This window comes from Panicum hallii, chromosome 6 (assembly GCF_002211085.1).
Source record: "Panicum hallii strain FIL2 chromosome 6, PHallii_v3.1, whole genome shotgun sequence".
Taxonomy (NCBI): Eukaryota; Viridiplantae; Streptophyta; class Magnoliopsida; order Poales; family Poaceae; genus Panicum; species Panicum hallii.
Window position 1 is genome coordinate 10,797,326 of NC_038047.1, and position 6,794 is coordinate 10,804,119.

Sequence of the window (6,794 nt, forward strand, 5' to 3'; positions counted from 1 at the left end):
AGTACCCATTCCCCGCATTGATATTTTGTTCGATCAGCTAGCTGGAGCTAAGGTTTTCTCTAAAATCGTCTTACGCTTTGGCTATCATCAGATCAAAATCAAGCCTTGTGACATTCCAAAGACGGCTTTCTCGACCAGATATGGGTTATATGAATATCTGGTTATGTCATTTGGGCTTACTAACGCCCCAGCATATTTCATGTATCTCATGAATTCAGTCTTTATGCCGGAACTTGATAAATTCATCGTGGTCTTCATCGATGACATTCTAATATACTCCAAAACCGATGAAGACCATGCTAATCACATACGTATCGTTCTTCAATGACTACGTGATCATCGCCTTCACGCCAAATTCTCAAAATATGAATTTTGGCTGGATAGTGTGAAATTTCTGGGACACACTATCTCTGGTGAAGGTATATCTGTTGACCCAACTAAAGTTCAGGAAGTTATGGATTGGAAGCCTCCAACTTCAGTCCATCAAATTCGAAGTTTTCTTAGATTGGCGGGATATTATCGCCGATTCATTCCAGATTTCTCCAAGATAACTAAACCTATAACTGAGCTGCTTAAGAAAGAAGTTAAATATCGATGGGACGATAAGTGTGACGAAGCATTCCATACCTTGAGGAAGCTTCTAACAACCGCTCCCGTGTTAGCTCAGCCAGATAATACTCAACCTTTTGATGTCTACTGTGATGCTTCTGGGACTGGTCTTGGTTGCGTTCTAATGCAAAACGACCGAGTCATTGCTTATGCATCCAGAGCGCTCCGGAACCATGAGCAAAACTATCCAACTCATGACCTGGAATTGGCAACAGTTGTTCACGCTCTTAAAATCTGGAGACATCATCTTATGGGTGCTAAGTGTAACATTTACACTGACCATAAGAGCCTCAAATATATCTTTACCCAAGCGGATTTAAATATGAGGCAGAGGCTATGGTTAGAATTGATCAAAGACTATGACATTGAGGTATACTACCATCCTGGTAAAGCCAATGTGGTTGCGGATGCACTTAGCCGCAAGGCATATTGTCATTGCTTATCTATAGCAGTTATCAGTGATACTCTCTGTAATCAGATGAGAAACCTCAATCTAGAAATCATTCCTCAAGGCAGTCTAAATCTTTTATCGATCGAGAATACCCTTCGAGATAAAATCATCATGTCACAACTACATGATGAGGGTATCAGAATTATCAAACTAAAACTATCTCAAGGAGAAGCTAAATACAAGTGTTTTCGTACTGATTCTCAAGGAATCTTGTGGTTCAACAAACGCCTTGTTGTACCTAAAGACCATCAATTTCGAAAACAAATTCTTGATGAAGCCCATCTATCTAAATTCTCTATTCATCCTGGTAGCACCAAGATGTATCAAGATCTACGACAACATTTTTGGTGGACCAGAATGAAGAGAGAAATTGCTAAATACGTATCTGAGTGTGATACATGTCAGAAAGTTAAAGCCAGTCATCTTAAGACATCTGGTACACTTCAGCCACTACCCATTCTATCATGGAAATGGGAAGACATTAGTATGGATTTCATTGTTGGTCTTCCTAATACATCTCAAAACATGACTCCATATGGGTAATCATTGACAGACTCACAAAAACGGCTCATTTTCTTCCCGTACATACCACTTACTCCGCCAAGAAATATGCTGAAGTCTATCTTGATCAAATTGTTCGGTTACACGGTGTTCCTAAGACCATTATCTCTGATCGAGAAGCACCATTCATTGCACGCTCCTGGGAACAATTACAGTATGCTCTTGGAACTAAACTGATTCGAAGCTCTGCGTACCATCCCCAAACAGATGGACAAACCGAGCGAGTCAACCAAATCCTTGAAGACATGCTCCGAGCTTGTATTATTCATTATGGTGCAAGCTGGGACAAGTGTCTTGCTTTGGCTGAATTCTCTTACGACAACAGCTATCAATCAAGTCTCCAAATGGCACCTTTTGAAGCGTTATACGGTCGCAGATGTCGAACCCCTCTGAATTGGTCTGAGACCGGTGAACGCAAAATCTTTGGACCGGATTTAGTTGTTGAAGCTGAGGATAAGGTCAGAATTATTCAAACTAACCTTAAGACAGCCCAGTCTAGGCAAAAGAGTTATGCAGACCAAAGAAGGAAACCTCTGCAGTTCCAAGTAGGAGATTTTGTATATGTCCGAGTATCTCCTACCAAAGGTGTTCAGCGTTTTGGCATAAAAGGAAAACTAGCACCCCGATATGTCGGACCCTTCGAAATACTTAAAATTTGTGGCCCAGTGGCTTACAAACTTCTCCTTCCACCTCAAATGGCTGCTATTCATGATGTTTTCCATGTCTCTCAACTTAAGAAGTGTATCAAGATACCCACGGAGATTGTGGAAACTCGAGCTATTGAGATCGGACCCGATCTATCCAATATTGAAGAACCCATCAAAATCATGGATACCAAGGAAAGGGTCACCAGAAGGAAGAAGATCAAAATGTATAAGATCTTATGGGATCATCATACCAAAGAAGAAGCAACTTGGGAAACAGAATTCTATCTTCAACAGAATTTCCCAACTTTCCTTCCAACGAATTCCCCGAATCTGATCGCCTGATTCTATTCGGCTTCCGAATCTCGGGACGAGATTCTTTTTAGGGGGGAGGCTATGACATCTAGGTAATAAGGGATATGGACACTAAACTCTAGTATGAAATAGGCATGTTTGATATGGGTAGTACAAAGGGCTAGGGGTGTATTTGTAATTTCTATACAATATAGGCCTTTAAGTGTAAGATGGGTGGATTGGAAGGTAGCCTTGAAACCTAGGAGAAATATAATATTAGGTGTTAAATTTATGTTATCATAAGGAAAATAAGCCCTTAAGTAAGAGTAGGGACCTATTTGTAAATAAACATAAGCCATAGGGTCTTTTATGCAAAATAACTGAGGAATAAAAGTAACTTTCATGTTTACCTGAGGGCCTACTTGTAAAAGTATTAGTCATCATGACATTTCATGAATATTTGCAAATATATCGAAAATTTGATCAAAACCTCTTTTGGTAAGGACAGGGGTAATTTAAATTCTACCTTGCTCAAAATTCAACATGTAATGTTGCAAACTTTGAATTTTTGAATTTGAGTCCTAAAGCAAGTTTGTAGAGCTTGAAAAACTCTACAACTTTCATTTTGGACTTTTCCTCATTTGGTCTTTAGATCAGTGAGAATTTTTAGTTTTCTAAAAGACCCTTGAACTTTCTAAAATTTCCAAACCAGTCCTCGGGACTTTTCCCCTCCCTTCTTCTTCCTCTGCACCCCTTCTGCACGCCTGCTCTTCTGCTCTGTCACCGGCGCAGAAGCTCCCTTCCCCCTGGCCGCTGCCCTGCCCTCGCCGCCGTTCAGCTCCTGCCTGCCCTCTCCCCACGCGTCACCCTACCCCTGGCCGCCGCCGTAGCCCTTCCCCGCTGTCCTCTTCTGTGCGCGCCACGGTTGCCCTGGACGCCCGACGGCCGCCACCTTATCGCCGCCGTGGAGAACCCCCGGGCAAGCCCTTGAACTCCTATCTTTCGCGCGCACTAACACCGCAAGAGTCTATACATCCTTTTTCCCTGATTTCCTTGGCGTTTCCTAAACGCCCAACCCACATTCCGCAGTCGCCTCTCCCTCCCAACTCCGGCCGCGCTCGGCATCGCCGTGGGCAGCCACCACCAAGCACTCCTCGCCCCCATCGACCCCCGTAGGAACTTCCCCGTGCCCTACTGATGCTCGCCAACCCCTCGGTGCTCCCCAATTTTGGTCGGAACTTGGTTACCGACGAAGCACCGCCGCCGCCGCCTCGGCCTCGCCATGGAACCTCCTCTCCTGGCCTCCCCTAACCCCAATTGACCCTGTCCCGAGCTTTCTTACACCGTCAGGACGCTTTTCGACCCTTCTACCGTCACCCAAGAGCACCGGAGCACCATCCCCAACATTGCTCCCCCACCGCCGGCCGCCGGTCTTAGTCGCGCCACTGCTACAATCTTCCCCGCACGAATTCCAAATGCCTCCAGGTGCGCAAGAGTTCACTGGTGCCTTCCCTCCCCTTGTCCCTCGCCGCCGGCGATCACCGACGACGGATCGCGCCGGTCAAGTGTCACGCCTTCTCTTTGACTGAAACTAGGGACTTCGGGTTAGAAGAAGCTAAAGCCCGAGGGGCTATTTGTAAACCATTAGACTTCGGGGAATAGTGCTGGTTAGGACCCCTTTGTAAATGTATCTATGATTTTATGTGATCTAGGCTGCTGGTTTGTAAATTCGATAAGAATTTGTACGAAATTCCAAAAATTGCAAAACAAATTTTGTTAGAAACTAGATTTTAAACTCTACAACTTTTGTTAAATGAGTTTGGTTTGAAACTGAATATTTTTGAATCTATTTTAAATCTAAGATAAGGGGGTGTAATATCCATAGCTCCTACATATTTACTTTGTTGATCATGATTTTTAGTATGCAATTTCTATAGATTATGTATGAATGGGTGTAGAATTTTCAAACCTAGCCTTGTTTTGTAACTTGAATTTCTTTAAATTTGGGCAATTCAATTTGTTTTGTAATGAGATTAATTAAGCATATCTATTAAAGCTTAATTAATTAGATCTTTTTGTCATAATCTAATAGATGGATAATTAACCTATGATTAAATTTTCAAGGCTTTATAATTTTATTTACCTAAGATTTGAATTTAAATTGGGATTTGAGTCTAAACTTAAAATATTTTGTTCCCTGTTTTTAATGAATTCAATGCTACAGTCATAAGTAAATATAAATGGTAAATCAATGCTAAAACCCTTTTTGTTTAGTAAGTTCTTGCGTGTTAGCTTACAACCTTATCGTGAAATAATATAAAAGGGTGTGCATTCCTTAATTTTATATCTTTGCATATCATGTAGACCCGACTACTTTCGCCGACGGTGATTACGAGCTGATCGCGGACCAAGCCGTGGAAATTCCTGCAGACCCCGGAGACGCCGTCGAAAGTCTAACTGAAGCTCCGAACCAAAGTTCGGAAAACCTTGACACTACTGCCCCCAACCCTACACAAGAAGGCAAGCCCCGGACATAACCCACTATTTTAAATACACTGCAATCTATATTTATTTGTGTAATTCTATGCATTAAGTTCTTAGGAATTACTTGGAACCCTAGTTGCATAATTCCAGGAACCGATGTACTGAACACTAGAACTTGAGTCCGAATAGCTGCTACGCTAATAGGACCGGTAGAAGTCGAGTGATTGCCTGTCACTCGTGAGCTTTATAGGAGTTGTAATGTTTACATTCCTGCAGTCACTATAAGGATGACGGACGGGAGTTTTATGAGGTATCATGGTTGAGATGATACCCCGTCTGTGTTGTTGAATTTTAATAAGGTCGCAGTGTGTGGTGATCGGGGTTAAGCGTTTGAAAGTACTAACCACATGCCGTGAGTTTTGGGTAAGCGGCAAGCCTAGTAGCAAATCAGCCCGAGGAGTGGACATACCTCCCACCACTCGTATTTTGGTTCTTCCTGTTACTTGATTGGACGTGTAGGAATACGTGTTGCAAGGGCAACCAGGAGTACGGACATGTAGTCACGCTACAGGCGTACGTCCTGCACTTTGGAAGTGCGTATGGTCCTGCAGTCGCTTGTGGTGGATCTGATCCACGAGTTGGAATGAAAGGCAAATGGTTGCTTCGGAACGATCCTTTGGTGTTCCAAGCGTGTGAGTTAGGTTTATCCTTGCAAGGTTGAAATTCGATTCAGAATCGTCCGTTTCTCGCGGAGATTGAGACTGCTTGATCCCTTTGTCACATAGAGTAACAAGAGCAACATTATAATTATCAAAGTTGATGCTTGACCAAAGATTATACCATGCTTGCTTAGTCATAGGTGCTTACCTAGAATAGATAATCCACTAGAATCTGGAAGCTAAAAGTTGGAATTAAGGATTTACTCTTAGTCGCTTTCAGCTAAAAGCTAAATCCAGAGCCAGAGCAAGCCCTCATAATGTCCAGTTACATGGCTAAGTATACCATAACCGGGTAAGCCTTGCTGAGTATTAGAATACTCAGTCTTGCCTTGTGACTTTTATTCAGGTAGTCCTCCTGGCGACTCAGTTCTACCCGTACCGTGGTCCTACCCTTTGCCTGATGGTTGGTCCGTGGAGTGGGACCTGTCCCCGGCCAACGCAGACCCCTCCGAGTGATGTCATGCAAGGGCGAGCATGACATCTGCACTGATGACGTGTACAGTTCCCGTGCTTTAAACTCCGCTGCATGACCTGAAACTTATGGCTGTTTTGTAATAATTTCCCCAGTTGGGAAAGTTATGTCACTTTTAAACACTCATGTAATATATCTGCCTGTGATGTAAAACATGATGGCATTTGTATCTCTGGACTCGCCTTCGTGCGAGGTACCTTGTTTGATCCTGCATTCGGTGGTTTATCGGGGCGTTACCTGACAAACCAAAGGATTATACCGTTTGAAGCACGTTGAAGCCCTCAAAAGTGGACTCGCGTACTTGAGCCGGTGTAATTCTGGTTGGTTCTGCCACACTGTTGGGCCCTACTTGATACACACCCCATCGGGCCAAAATCAGGTGACGCAGCACCATGGACAGAAAAGGTCTTTGTAGTAAATCAACAATTGCAGCCGCCTCGGAGAAGATATGGACATGAGTCTGGATCCATATGAAAGTAGACTTTATAAGCTTTCCGTGAAGTCCAAGAACTCCCCAATCGGAGTCCGTATGAAGTCGTGGCAGCCATTACAACTTGGTT